Consider the following 16,146-nt stretch of genomic DNA (forward strand, 5'->3'; position numbering starts at 1 on the left):
ACAGGTTCTCAATGGGGTTCAGATCAGGTGAACAAGGAGGCAATGTCATTAGATTTTCTTCTTTTATACCTTTTCTTGCCAGCCACGCTGTGGAGTACTTGGACGTGTGTGATGGAGCATTGTCTTGCATGAAAATCATGTTTTTCTTGAAGGATGCAGACTTCTTCCTGTACCACTGCTTGAAGAAGGTGTCTTCCAGAAACTGGCAGTAGGACTGGGAGTTGAGCTTGACTCCATCCTCAACCCGAAAAGGCCCCACAAGCTCATCTTTGATGATACCAGCCCAAACCAGTACTCCACCTCCACCTTGCTGGCGTCTGAGTCGGACTGGAGCTCTCTGCCCTTTACCAATCCAGCCACGGGCCCATCCATCTGGCCCATCAAGACTCACTCTCATTTCATCAGTCCATAAAACCTTAGAAAAATCAGTCTTGAGATATTTCTTGGCCCAGTCTTGACGTTTCAGCTTGTGTGTCTTGTTCAGTGGTGGTCGTCTTTCAGCCTTTCTTACCTTGGCCATGTCTCTGAGTATTGCACACCTTGTGCTTTTGGGCACTCCAGTGATGTTGCAGCTCTGAAATATGGCCAAACTGGTGGCAAGTGGCATCTTGGCAGCTGCACGCTTGACTTTTCTCAGTTCATGGGCAGTTATTTTGCGCCTTGGTTTTTCCACACGCTTCTTGCGACCCTGTTGACTATTTTGAATGAAACTCTTGATTGTTCGATGATCACGCTTCAGAAGCTTTGCAATTTTAAGAGTGCTGCATCCCTCTGCAAGATATCTCACTATTTTTGACTTTTCTGAGCCTGTCAAGTCCTTCTTTTGACCCATTTTGCCAAAGGAAAGGAAGTTGCCTAATAATTATGCACACCTAATATAGGGTGTTGATGTCATTAGACCACACCCCTTCTCATTACAGAGATGCACATCACCTAATATGCTTAATTGGTAGTAGGCTTTCGAGCCTATACAGCTTGGAGTAAGACAACATGCATAAAGAGGATGATGTGGTCAAAATACTCATTTGCCTAATAATTCTGCACTTCCTGTATAGTATAACTCATACCTCACACCTCACATATCAGTACATGGCCAAAAAGTTTTGAGAATGACACAAATATTAGTTTTCACAAAGTTTGCTGCTAAACTGCTTTTAGATCTTTGTTTCAGTTGTTTCTGTGATGTAGTGAAATATAATTACACGCACTTCATACGTTTCAAAGGCTTTTATCGACAATTACATGAAATTGATGCAAAGACTCAGTATTTGCAGTGTTGGCCCTTCTTTTTCAGGACCTCTGCAATTCGACTGGGCATGCTTTCAATCAACTTCTGGGCCAATTCCTGACTGATAGCAACCCATTATTTCATAATCACTTCTTGGAGTTTGTCAGAATTAGTGGGTTTTTGTTTGTCCATTCGCCTCTTGAGGATTGACCACAAGTTCTCAATGGGATTAAGATCTGGGGAGTTCCCAGGCCATGGACCCAAAATGTCAACGTTTTGGTCCCCGAGCCACTTAGTTATCACTTTTGCCTTATGGCACGGTGCTCCATCGTGCTGGAAAATGCATTGTTCTTCACTAAACTGTTGTTGGATTGTTGGAAGAAGTTGCTGTTGGAGGGTGTTTTGGTACCATTCTTTATTCATGGCTGTGTTTTTGGGCAAAATTGTGAGTGAGCACACTCCCTTGGATGAGAAGCAACCCCACACATGAATGGTCTCAGGATGCTTTACTGTTGGCAAGACACAGTACTGATGGTAGCACTCACCTTTTCTTCTCCAGACAAGCCTTTTACCATATGCCCCAAACAATCGGAAAGAGGCTTCATCGGAGAATATGACTTTGCCCCAGTCCTCAGCAGTCCATTCACCATACTTTCTGCAGAAGATCAATCTGTCCCTGATGTTTTTTTTTGGAGAGAAGTGGCTTCTTTGCTGCCCTTCTTGACACCAGGCCATCTTCCAAAAGTCTTCGCCTCACTGTGCGTGCAGATGCGCTCACACCTGCCTGCTGCCATTCCTGAGCAAGCTCTGCACTGGTGGCACTCCGATCCCGCAGCTGAATCCTCTTTAGGAGACGATCCTGGCACTTGCTGGACTTTCTTGGACGCCCTGAAGCCTTCTTAACAAGAATTGAACCTCTTTCCTTGAAGTTCTTGATGATCCTATAGAATGTTGATTGAGGTGCAATCTTAGTAGCTACAATATCCTTGCCTGTGAAGCCATTTTTATGCAACGCAATGATGGCTGCACGCGTTTCTTTGCAGGTCACCTTGGATAAAGGAAACCTGTCACCTGGATTTAGTGTATAGAGCTGGGGACATGGGCTGCTAGATGGCCACTAGCACAACTGCAATACCCAGTCCCCACAGCTCTCTGCGCTCTCAAGCGGAAAGGAGCCCAGCACCGCCCTGCGTCCTCCGAATCTCCTCCTTGCTGGCTGACGTCACAGAGCTGGAGCGCCGAAATCTCGCGATGCGCGAGCTTGCGCATGCGTAGTTCGTTCCCTGTGCTGATGCCAGCACAGGGAATGAACATGATGCCGACACTGTGCATGCGCTAGCTCCAGCTCTGTGACGTCAGCCAGCAAGGAGGAAATTCGGAGGACGCGGGGCGGTGCTGGGCTCCTTTCCGCTTGACTCATCTCCGGATACAGGACTCATATCAGGTCATTTGCATACTGATAAAAAAGTTTTTTTAACACAATAAAAGCGCAGAGAGCTGTGGGGACTGGGTATTGCAGATGTGCTAGTGGCCATCTAGCAGCCCATGTCCCCAGCTCTATGCACAAAATCCTGGTGACAGGTTTCCTTTAAAAATGGAAGAACAATGATTTCAAGCATCACCCTCCTTTTAACATGTCAAGTCTGCCATTTTAACCCAATCAGCCTGACATAATGATCTCCAGCCTTGTGCTCGTCAACATTCTCACCTGAGTTAACAAGACGATTACTGAAATGATCTCAGCAGGTCCTTTAATGACAGCAATGAAATGCAGTGGAAAGGTTATTTTGGGATTAAGTTAATTTTCATGGTAAAGAAGGACTATGCAATTCATCTGATCACTCTTCATAACATTCTGGAGTATATGCAAATTACTATTATAAAAACTTAAGCAGCAACTTTTCCAATTTCCAATATTTATATAATTCTCAAAACTTTAGGCCACGACTGTACACTGCTGTATATTCTATGTATCTGTACACACTGCATCTATTATACCTCATACCTCGCATATCAGTACACTGCTGTATATGCTATATATCTGTACACACTGCATATATTATACCTCATACCTCATATATCAGTACACTGCTGTATATACTATATATCTGTACACACTGCATCTATTATACCTCGTACCTCACATATGAGTACACTGCTGTATATACTATACATCTGTACACACTGCATTTGTTATACCTGTTACCTCACATATCAGTACACTGCTGTATATACTATATATCTGTACATATTGCATCTATAATACTGTGTAATATATGCAGTGTGTGTGCGTGTATATATATATATATATATACAGGGAGTGCAGAATTATTAGGCAAGTTGTATTTTTGAGGATTAATTTTATTTTTGAACAACAACCATGTTCTCAATGAACCCAAAAAACTCATCAATATCAAAGCTGAATATTTTTGTAAGTAGTTTTTAGTTTGTTTTTAGCTTTAGCTATTTTAGGGGGATATCTGTGTGTGCAGGTGACTATTACTGTGCATAATTATTAGGCAACTTAACAAAAAACAAATATATACCCATTTCAATTATTTATTTTTACCAGTGAAACCAATATAACATCTCAACATTCACAAATATACATTTCTGACATTCAAAAACAAAACAAAAACAAATCAGTGACCAATATAGCCACCTTTCTTTGCAAGGACACTCAAAAGCCTGCCATCCATGGATTCTGTCAGTGTTTTGATCTGTTCACCATCAACATTGCGTGCAGCAGCAACCACAGCCTCCCAGACACTGTTCAGAGAGGTGTACTGTTTTCCCTCCTTGTAAATCTCACATTTGATGATGGACCACAGGTTCTCAATGGGGTTCAGATCAGGTGAACAAGGAGGCCATGTCATTAGATTTTCTTCTTTTATACCCTTTCTTGTCAGCCACGCTGTGGAGTACTTGGACGCGTGTGATGGAGCATTGTCCTGCATGAAAATCATGTTTTTCTTGAAGGATGCAGACTTCTTCCTGTACCACTGCTTGAAGAAGGTGTCTTCCAGAAACTGGCAGTAGGACTGGGAGTTGAGCTTGACTCCATCCTCAACCCGAAAAGGCCCCACAAGCTCATCTTTGATGATACCAGCCCAAACCAGTACTCCACCTCCACCTTGCTGGCATCTGAGTCGGACTGGAGCTCTCTGCCCTTTACCAATCCAGCCACGGGCCCATCCATCTGGTCCATCAAGACTCACTCTCATTTCATCAGTCCATAAAACCTTAGAAAAATCAGTCTTGAGATATTTCTTGGCCCAGTCTTGACGTTTCAGCTTGTGTGTCTTGTTCAGTGGTGGTCGTCTTTCAGCCTTTCTTACCTTGGCCATGTCTCTGAGTATTGCACACCTTGTGCTTTTGGGCACTCCAGTGATGTTGCAGCTCTGAAATATGGCCAAACTGGTGGCAAGTGGCATCTTGGCAGCTGCACGCTTGACTTTTCTCAGTTCATGGGCAGTTATTTTGCGCCTTGGTTTTTCCACACGCTTCTTGCGACCCTGTTGACTATTTTGAATGAAACGCTTGATTGTTCGATGATCATGCTTCAGAAGCTTTGCAATTTTAAGAGTGCTGCATCCCTCTGCAAGATATCTCACTATTTTTTACTTTTCTGAGCCTGTCAAGTCCTTCTTTTGACCCATTTTGCCAAAGGAAAGGAAGTTGCCTAATAATTATGCACACCTAATATAGGGTGTTGATGTCATTAGACCACACCCCTTCTCATTACAGAGATGCACATCACCTAATATGCTTAATTGGTAGTAGGCTTTCGAGCCTATACAGCTTGGAGTAAGACAACATGCATAAAGAGGATGATGTGGTCAAAATACTCATTTGCCTAATAATTCTGCACGCAGTGTATATATATATATATATATATACAGAGCAGTGTATTAATGTGAGACATACAAGGTATAATACTGTAGATGCAGTGTTTACAGAAATATGTGGTCAGTTATACATTATGGTCACTGTGTGTGAGGGAAATGAGGTAGTGGTCACTGTACCTGTCTGAAGTATTATACATGAGTGAGCAATGAGTAGAAACAGGGCATGGGGGGGGGGGAATGATGAGAAGTCTAGGACCTCCTCTTATCACTCCATTCCAGTCTGTATGGATCAATGCATAGCTGATTGTGAATTTCTAATACTTGCTGTTAGGGGGTGAAGAACCTGTGATGATGTCATCACAGGTCCTGGCAGATGTAAGTTTCAAACCTAAGAACTACACCATTTGGGACTCCGATCGGAACTCTCCACTGCCACCAATGATGGGGGGGGGATTTTAATTAGGAGGGGGGAGAGGGGAGGCCTCACTGGCCACCAATGAATGTAATACAGGGGAGGGAGGGGGGCCGCACTGGCCACCAATGAATTTAATACAAGGGAGGGAGAGGGAGCCGCACTGGCCACCAATGAATTTAAAACTGGGGAGGGAGGGGGGTCTGCCCCCTCCTGCCTGGCAGCACCTGATCTCTTACAGGGAGCTATGATACGCACAATTAACCCCTCAGGTGCGGCACCTGAGGGGTTAATTGTGCGGATCACAGCCCCCTGTAAGAGATTGGGTGCTGCCAGGCAGCAGGGGGCAGTCATCTACATAGTTCTTAGTATATTCTAACTTGAAGCATCCTCATCACTATGGGAACACCTCTGTGTTAGAATTCACTGTCGGATCTGAGTTTTCACGATATAACTCAAATCCGATGGTATATTTTAACATAGAGGCGTTCCCATGGTGATGGGGACGCTTCAAGTTAAAATATACCATCGGATTGGAGAAAATTCCGATCCGATGGTATAATAGGGACTCCTGACTTTACATTGAAAGTCAATGGGGGACGGATCCGTTTGCAATTGCACCATATTGTGTCAACGTCAAACGGATCCGTCCCCATTGACTTGCATTGTAAGTCAGGACGGATCGGTTTGGGTCCGCACGGTCATGCGGACACCAAAACGACTTTTTTTTTTACTTTCCTTCATGTCCGTGGATCCTCCAAAAATCAAGGAAGACCCACGGAAGAAAAAACTGACACGGATCACGGAACCCGTTTTTGCAGACCGCAAAAAAAAACGGTTGTGTGCATGAGGCCATAGGCTGTTGATCTCGCTGGTGATTGCTCACTTTTGATTGAGACATTTGGACATCTAGAGTGGGATATTTGTGTTTTTATCATATATTTTTACTTTTATGTGTATATTCCTACCATTTCTTAACTTGTTCTTTGTATAGTGATATTACAATTATAGGAATAAAATGCTTATCTAGAGTGATCCCAGATGCTGAGTGCCGATCTTTTCAAGTAGATCTATGTGGAATCAGCTGACGGTGTAAAAGAAGTGCGCTTCTTCTTGACGCTAACATCTACCTGTAAGGTTGAGTTGATACAGTATTTTAGTTATTTGGTCAGTTTTGGCCCCGTAACTGCCCAAATAAGTGAAGTGTGCAGTCATTCTAAGAGCGACGCCTGTCATCTGCATGTCATACTGACTCACAGTATTGTTTCACTACCACAGCAGAGTCCCTATGCGTGTTACTGCAAGGTACAGTGTTCTACACCCCTATAAAGGCTCTCTGCAGCCCGGAAATAGACGTTTTTTAACGTGATTCTCTGTGATTAAATTCAGATCAAAGCAATTAAAAAAATAATAATTTGCAAACCGGCCGAATCTAATAATTGAAAAATTTGATCATATCTACTGATTATCTATCCTTGAATGGGATAAGCAGTTGTAATCACAGCAGTTAAACATCGAAGAGGATGCAGCGCTATAGAGTGGCAACCCCTTCAAACAGCTTATCAGCAAGGATGCCAGGAGTCCTGGGACTCTAGAGGATAGGACATCAATATTATAACACTGGAAAAAAAAAAAAAAAAAAAATGTACAATATATATTTACAGAATATATATTGCTATTAAATACAGGAAATGTACACAATTTAGCTTTTACTCGTGTCCACTTGTCATTATAAAGCAAAAAAAAAAAACTCACTTTTTGGTGTTATGTTTTGTCTCTCTTTTTAAATTCCACAGACTTAGGGCTCATTCACACGAACGTGTGATGCCCGTTTCCGTATTGCGGAACCTCAATACACGGGCACCATTCCGTGGCCATTCCACAATGGGTCCACAAATCCGGAAATGCGGAACAGTGTGGAGTGGAGGAACGAAACGGAACACTTCGGAGTGCTTTCTGGGGTACCGTTCCATGCTTCCGCACCGCAAAAATATAGAACTTGCTCTATCTTTTTGGGAATGGAAGGATCGCGGACCCATTCAAGTGAATGGGTCTGCAATCCCCATGTGCCTGCCCCACAGATGGTGCCCGTGCATTCGTGTGAACGAGCCCTAACTTCTAGAGCTAGTGTGAGGGAAATAAGGCTCCATAATATGATTTTGTTCATCAGAAGAAGCAAATATTCTAAATTTTGTAGTAATTTCAAGTGAATAGAACAGAGCCTTCTCATTGAAGTGAATGGGGGCAGTGGAGTTGTAATTACCCCTGCTCGCTGCAGTAAAGAGAACACAGGGCTCATCTAAGCACTGTGTTCTCTTTAAACAGCTGGTCGTCAGGGTCCAACTAAAAAAAGCGGACAATGGCTTTAATGTATGTCACTGCCTTTTTTTTTTTTTTTTTACTTAGAGAGCATCTTGCCATTTTCATTGCTAAAAATATAAAAGAAACAATCCAGCAAATTAATGTCAAATCATCAACTATTCAGGTCTTACGGACATGTTGTGATTGCATTAACAATGTAAGATAATAGCCTAATAATGTATTCTTTGCATACAGCTGCAAGTAACAGACAAGGGATACTATTTTTGTCTTGATCAGTTTTCCTTAGTGTTTTAATGTTCTCTGATTGGTTTCTATATTTGGAAAGTGTGAAGTGTAGTTACTGTCTTTATTTCATATTTAATTACATAATTACATGGTAAAATGTTTGATCTGTTATTTTTAGTTTAATATCTTAGTCTTAGTGATAATTATCAGATGCGTGTTTCCATACAGAAAATTATTTTAAGTGCTAAAGAAAAGGAAGCACCTGAAACAAAAAGAGCAACGTAATGTTATATCCTATGTATGTTACATGAATATTTGTTTAGTATGTACAGGTGAAACTCGAAAAATTAGAATATCGTGCAAAATTCATTTATTTCATGAATGCAAGTTAAAAGGTGAAACTAACATATGAGATAGACTCATTACATGCAAAGCAAGATATTTCAAGCCTTTATCTGTTATAATTTGGATGATTATGGCTTACTGCTTATGAAACCCCAAAGTCACAATTTTAAGGTACCCTTTGTTCAGGGGGTATGGATAAATTAGATGACTAGAGTGTGACACTTTGAGCCTAGAATATTAAACCTTTTCACAAAATTCTAATTTTAAGCTGCATTAATGTAATTCCTTTTAATTTGCATTACAAAAATAAATGGACTTTTGCATGATATTCTAATTTTTCGAGTTTCACCTGTACGTACATGGTCATAAATTGTGTTAAAGGGATTTTCTCATCTCAGACAATGGGGGCATATTATTATTATTATTTATTATTAAAGTGTCATTCCATAGCACTGTACATATGAGAAGAGGTATACATACAGATTACAGACAATTGCAATAATCATAAACAAGACAAGTTACAAACTGGTACAGAAGGATAGAGGGCCCTGCCCGTGAGGGCTTACAATCTATATGGTATGGGAGAAGGACACAGTAGGTGCGGGTGAAGTTGGTCATGGTGGTATAGAGGCAGCAGGGTCACTGGTTGTAGGCTTGTCTGAAGAGGTGGGTTTTCAGGTTTCTTTTGAAGTATTCCAATGTAGGTGAGAGTCTGATATGTTGGGGTAGCGAGTTCCAGAGTATGGGGGATGCACGGGAGAAATCTTGGAGTCGATTGTGGGAAGAGGCGATAAGAGGAGAGGAGAGAAGGAGGTCTTGTGAGGATCGTAGAGTGCATGTGGGGATGTATCGGGAAAGTAGCTCAGAGATGTAGGGAGGGGACAGGTTATGGACGGCCTTGTATGTATTTGTTAGTACTTTGAAGTGAATTCGCTGGGCAATGGGGAGCCAGTGAAGGGATTGGCAGAGGGGAGAGACAGAGGAGTAATAGGGTGAGAGGAGGATTAGTCGGGCAGCAGAGTTGAGGATAGATTGGAGCGGTGAGAGAGTGCTAGATGGAAGGCCACAGAGGAGAGTGTTGCAGTAGTCTAGGCGGTAGATGATGAGGTCATGTACAAGCATTTTTGCAGATTCATAGTTAAGGAAAGCGTGGATGCGGAAGATGTTTTTGAGTTGGAGGTGGCAGGTGGTGGAAAGGGCTTGGATGTGTGGTCGGAAGGAAAGGGCAGAATCCAAGGTCACTTTAAGGCAGCGGACTTGGTTGACCGGGGAGAGTGTGCAGCCATCGATCATGATAGATAGGTCTGTTGGGGGGGTTGAGCAATATGGGGGAAAGATGATGAATTCTGTTTTATCCATGTTAAATTTTAGAAAGCGAAAGGCGAAGAAGGATGATATAGAAGATAGACATTGTGGGATTCTTGATAGTAAGGTGGTGATGTCTGGACCAGAGAGGTAGATTTGTGTGTCATCAGCATAAGAGTGATACTGAAAGTCATGGGACTCTATGAGCTGTCTCAGACCAAAAAGTTTAGATAGAGAAGATCAGGGGTCCTAGGAGAGAGCCTTGCGGGACACTAACAGAGAGGGAATGAGACAAGGAGGTGGTGTGAGAGTGGGAGACGCTAAATGTCCGGTCTATGAGGTATGATGTGATCCATGAGAGGGCCAGGTCAGTGATGCCAAGAGATGAGAGAGTTTACAACAGAAGGGAGTGGTCAACAGTGTCGAAGGCAGAGGACATGTCAAGGAGAACAGAGTATTGCTTCTTGGTTTTGGCTGTTAGTAGGTCATTGGTGACTTTGGTAAGGACAGTCTCAGTCGAGTGGTTGGGTCGTAAACCAGATTGTAGGCGGTCAGAGAGGGAGCAGGAAGAGAGGTGAGAGAACAGTTCAGAATGGACATGTTGTTCAAGTAGCTTTGAGGCATACAGAAGAAGTGATATGGGGCGATAACTGGACAAAGAAGATGGGTAAAGTGAAGGCTTTTTGAGGATGGGTGTAATGGTAGCATGTTTAAAAGCAGAGGGGAAGACCCCAGAGGTTAGTGATAGGTGGAAGAGATGAGTTAGGGATGGGATAAACACTGTGGTGAGGTTAGGGATGAGGTGGGATGGGGATTGGGTCAAGTGCACAGGTGGTGAGATGTGATCTGAGAGTAGAGTGGAGAGTTTTTCTTCTGTAATGGTGGAGAAGCGGGTTTTGGGAGAAGAGGACCGAGCAGTTGTGTGGAGGGTCTGTGGGGACTGTGTATTGAAGCTTTCTCTGATGTTAACTATCTTTTGTTTGAAATATTTGGCAAAGTCTTAAGCTGAGAAGAGATGAGAGGGTGGGGGCGCTGGGGGAACGGAGAAGGGAGTTAAAAGTGTTAAAAAGTTGTTTAGGGCTGTGGGACAGGGAAGATATGAGAGATGAGAAGTAGGCCTGTCTTGCATCAGCGAGTGAGGATTTGAATATAAGGAGGGATTGCTTGTATGCAGTGAAATAATCTGTAGAATGGGATTTCTTCCATCGCCGCTCAGCAGTCCTGGAAGCTTGTCTGAGTTTTTTGGTCAGGTTGGTGTGCCAGGGTTGTCTGTTAATTTTTCGGGTTTTGTTGTGTGTGAGGGGGGCAACAGTGTCCAGAGCTGTACTTCAGTGTGGTACTCCGGCTGCTCTTCTGAGGACAAGAAGACCCTCAACCGCATCATCAGAATGGCTGGCAGAATCACTGGTACTCAGTTACCATCACTGGATGACATCTTCACTGCTCGCTGCAGCAACAGGGCAAAAATGATCTGATGATCCAACTCACCCCAGCCACAGCCTCTTCATTCCCCTACCCTCTGGTAGGCGTCTTAGAGCCCTACACACTCGCACCACTAGGCTGAAGAACAGATTTTACCCCAAAACAATCAGTCTCATAAATGCTCAGAGATTATTGCCCCTTCCTAGGATAGAAACTACCACAGACTGAAAGTGACTGCTGCAAACAACATTTCATTGTATTGTACATTGTATTACATTGTATTGTACAGTGACAATAAAGGCATCTTATCCTATTGTGGTGTTATATAGGGTGGTATCAGCATCTGCGTCTTGGACGGAACAGATGGTAGAGAGTGGGAGAAGAGAGTCAGAAAGCAAGCAAAAGTCGAGATGTTTAAAGTTAAGGGTGTGCTAGTGTGTGGACCGGGGGGAGCAGCAGAAGCGACCAATGAAGAGAAGGTGAGTAGGTTGTGGTCGGATAGGGGGAGAGGCGAATTAGAAAGGTTAGATAGGGAGCAGAGGCGGGTAAAGATAAGATCGCTAGGATATGCCCCCATTGTCTTATAGGTGCGGATCCCATCACTGGGACCCACACCTATATCGAGAACGGAGCCCCGAAAGTGAAGGAGGGCACACTGCGCATGCGCAGCCGCTCTCCATTCATTTCTTTGGGAGAGGCGGGAATTATCGCTTGGTGGTGGACAGACCCCAGGAAATCTGGGGTCCTCCAGCCACAGCGCTCCGTGCTCCATTCTCGATATACAGGGAGTGCAGAATTATTAGGCAAATGAGTATTTTGACCACATCATCCTCTTTATGCATGTTGTCTTACTCCAAGCTGTATAGGCTCGAAAGCCTACTACCAATAAAGCATATTAGGTGATGTGCATCTCTGTAATGAGAAGGGGTGTGGTCTAATGACATCAACACCCTATATCAGGTGTGCATAATTATTAGGCAACTTCCTTTCCTTTGGCAAAATGGGTCAAAAGAAGGACTTGACAGGCTCAGAAAAGTCAAAAATAGTGATATATCTTGCAGAGGGATGCAGCACTCTTAAAATTGCAAAGCTTCTGAAGCGTGATCATCGAACAATCAAGTGTTTCATTCAAAATAGTCAACAGGGTCGCAAGAAGCGTGTGGAAAAACCAAGGCGCAAAATAACTGCCCATGAACTGAGAAAAGTCAAGCGTGCAGCTGCCAAGATGCCACCAGTTTGGCCATATTTCAGAGCTGCAACATCACTGGAGTGCCCAAAAGCACAAGGTGTGCAATAGACATGGCCAAGGTAAGAAAGGCTGAAAGCCGACCACCACTGAACAAGACACACAAGCTGAAACGTCAAGACTGGGCCAAGAAATATCATTAAGACTGATGAAATGAGAGTGAGTCTTGATGGGCCAGATGGATGGGCCCGTGGCTGGATTGGTAAAGGGCAGAGAGCTCCAGTCCGACTCAGATGCCAGCAAGGTGGAGGTGGAGTACTGGTTTGGGCTGGTATCATCAAAGATGAGCTTGTGGGGCCTTTTCGGGTTGAGGATGGAGTCAAGCTCAACTCCCAGTCCTACTGCCAGTTTCTGGAAGACACCTTCTTCAAGCAGTGGTACAGGAAGAAGTCTGCATCCTTCAAGAAAAACATGATTTTCATGCAGGACAATGCTCCATCACACGCGTCCAAGTACTCCACAGCGTGGCTGGCAAGAAAGGGTATAAAAGAAGAAAATCTAATGACATGGCCTCCTTGTTCACCTGATCTGAACCCCATTGAGAACCTGTGGTCCATCATCAAATGTGAGATTTACAAGGAGGGAAAACAGTACACCTCTCTGAACAGTGTCTGGGAGGCTGTGGTTGCTGCTGCACGCAATGTTGATGGTGAACAGATCAAAACACTGACAGAATCCATGGATGGCAGGCTTTTGAGTGTCCTTGCAAAGAAAGGTGGCTATATTGGTCACTGATTTGTTTTTGTTTTGTTTTTGAATGTCAGAAATGTATATTTGTGAATGTTGAGATGTTATATTGGTTTCACTGCTAAAAATAAATAATTAAAATGGGTACAGTATATATTTGTTTTTTGTTAAGTTGCCTAATAATTATGCACAGTAATAGTCACCTGCACACACAGATATCCCCCTAAAATAGCTAAAACTAAAAACAAACTAAAGACTACTTCCAAAAATATTCAGCTTTGATATTAATGAGATTTTTGGGTTCATTGAGAACATGGTTGTTGTTCAATAATAAAATTAATCCTCAAAAATACAACTTGCCTAATAATTCTGCACTCCCTGTAGGTGCGGGTCCCAACGCTGGGACCCGCACCTATCAGACAATGGGGGCATATCCTAGCGATATGCCCCCATTGTCTAAGATGGGAATACCCCTTTAATGCACCGCATATCTATTCAATTCTCTTGAGATATCATATTTGACTGGACTTTTACATTTGTAGATTACACAAATCATCTTTTTTTCTAAAGATGAAGCCAAGCTAAGCTTGATGGTTAACGTGTTAAGTAGGGATGAGCAAATTGACTTCAGATGAAACATCCGAAGTTGATTTGCATAAAACTTTGTTTCAATACTGTACCATACAGTATTAGAATGTATTGACTCAGATGAGTCGAAGTTATTACTTTGTGAAGTCTCGCAAGACTTCGCATAACAACTTCAGAAATTGATTTATACAGGAAAAAAAACATTTCCCGAAATTGCCTCATCGTAGCCAATACATTCTAATGCTGTATGGAGCACTCACTCTGTACAGTATTGAAACAAAGTTTTACGCGAAACGACTTCGGATGTTTCATACAAAGTCGATTCGCTCATCCCTAGCGTTAAATAAACAATGGCAAGAAAATGTTAATAGACTTTTTCAATGGATTTCAATGGCTTTTGTCACAAACTAACACTGTGATATGTGTTATCAGAGTAAATTTTAGCTCAGCTACATCTTTGTCTCCAATATGATACATCATAAATATGGTGTGTGTGTGTGTATATATATATATAGCATTTACATCCGGGCAGCACTCTCCTGAAAGATGTAGTTTGGGTGCCAGAGTCAAAAACCTTGATCCTGAGTGCATAAATAAAAAAATAAAAATTCCATGGCACTCCTGTAAATATAAGTGGTTGTGGATAGCCCACCACCTTTCTCAATGTGGTAAAGATGCTCTAGTCTGAGACTGATCACCCAATCAGTCAGAGTAAAGCGCAAAAAATTTTTAATGAGCAACTGGCACTCACTATGTGGGTCACAACAACGGCATTTATTAGCAAGAATTACAGCATAATATTAAAACATCTCTCTGTATACAAGAGTTAATGCATAAAATATCCCCCTAAAAAGTGTAAAATCAGCAATCCACTGGTCTATAAGTCCTAGATATAAAACGCAACTTGTCTTAATGACTAATTACAAGCGGATATTGGAATTGTATTATTTGTGAATTTAGGACAATGTTCCTTTAAGTCAAAGCAATGTGCATCCGGATAGTGATTTCTATTTTCGAGTCTGAGATTCAGATCTCGATGTCCACAAAGTCCGCAAAGTATAGCGCTAGGTGCCTCTTTCACCGTAGCTTGATTAAGTTAGGTGGTCAAATGCTGTGGAGAGATGTCGCTTACCGGTATCTCCAAGTGTCCGGCACTCTCGTTCCCCAGCTTTCCACACCGCGCTGCCGCACTTGCTTCCGGCGTCCTCGCTCTCTGTTGTAGATCACGTGTTCTTCCAGAGATATCGCGGGACTTAGTAGCTGTGTTCCGGTATCCAAATGCAATAGTGTTCGCAGCAGAAAGAGAAAAATGAAGCGCTCCAAATTTGAAAAGTAATTTAGATGGTCTTGATCATATCCGGATTAATAATCGGGACAGGGATTTAACGCCAGACGCGTTTCGGGGACTTCACTCCCCTTCCTCAGTGGCTAAATCCCTGTTCTACATCACATCCTTTTATATCCCCATAAGTCCATTGTAAACTCTGGACTGGAATATGTATTATACACATTGCGATATTGATGCGTTTTGCATGCTTTTTTTGTGTTACACATGCGTTTTTTCTGTATTTTCATCATCACGTTATAATAAATATGGACAGTAAAGGACAAGTTGCTACCAAGTTGCTTTTCAATAATAAATATAAAAATATATAAAAATATATGAAAAATGCATAAAACCTTTAAAATCAGCATATAATATATTAGAGGGAAAGGTCATTCACTTCTGAGGTCTTTTTCAATATAGAAAGTTGGTTTTTAACTTAAAATAGCAGAGTCATCATTATAATTTCATTATCATCAATTAAAACTGTATCTTTTCAGACTGGTCTAATGTTGTATAGGTAGATATGGTGAAAAAAAGTGTCCTTTATTCACACATGTCACAGCGACGTTTGAGTCCCCTCACAGAACCTTTTTCAAGCCAAGTGAATTACAAAGTGCATGTGTGTATATATAGACCACATGATTCACTAATTCATCAGTAATTCACTAAAAATAATGTATAATATAAATGGTAGTTATTTAGACAGAGTTGGGTTCCTGGTATGACTCGCAAGACTTTGTGTAATAACTTCATGAATTAATTATTACTTTAAAAAACCTTAATACTGAACTCAGGTTCTATAACAAAAATTAGAATTAGAATTAATTCACTAAGTTATTACACAAAGTCTTGCAAGACTTTGCAAAGTAATAACTTTGGCTCATCGAAGCCAATACATTCTTAAACTGTACGGAGCTCTTGCGAATCGACTTCGGATGAAGCATCCAAAATCGATTTGGTCATCCCTAGTACCTACCAAATGTGGTAAAAAAAACAACTGGTACAGCAATGGCAGATACAGGGGAACCTAAAACTCATTTATGTGCATAAGAAGAAAAGTCTAGCCTGTCTGGTTCAGTCTCACAGAAGACTGTCTCTGGCATGAATTGCTGAGAAAAGTTAATGGTATGATAGAAAGGTGTCAGAATACAGAGTACATCATGGCTTGCGATGTATAGGGATGTATGGTCA

This window comes from Bufo bufo, chromosome 5, assembly GCF_905171765.1.
Source record: "Bufo bufo chromosome 5, aBufBuf1.1, whole genome shotgun sequence".
NCBI lineage: Eukaryota > Metazoa > Chordata > Amphibia > Anura > Bufonidae > Bufo > Bufo bufo.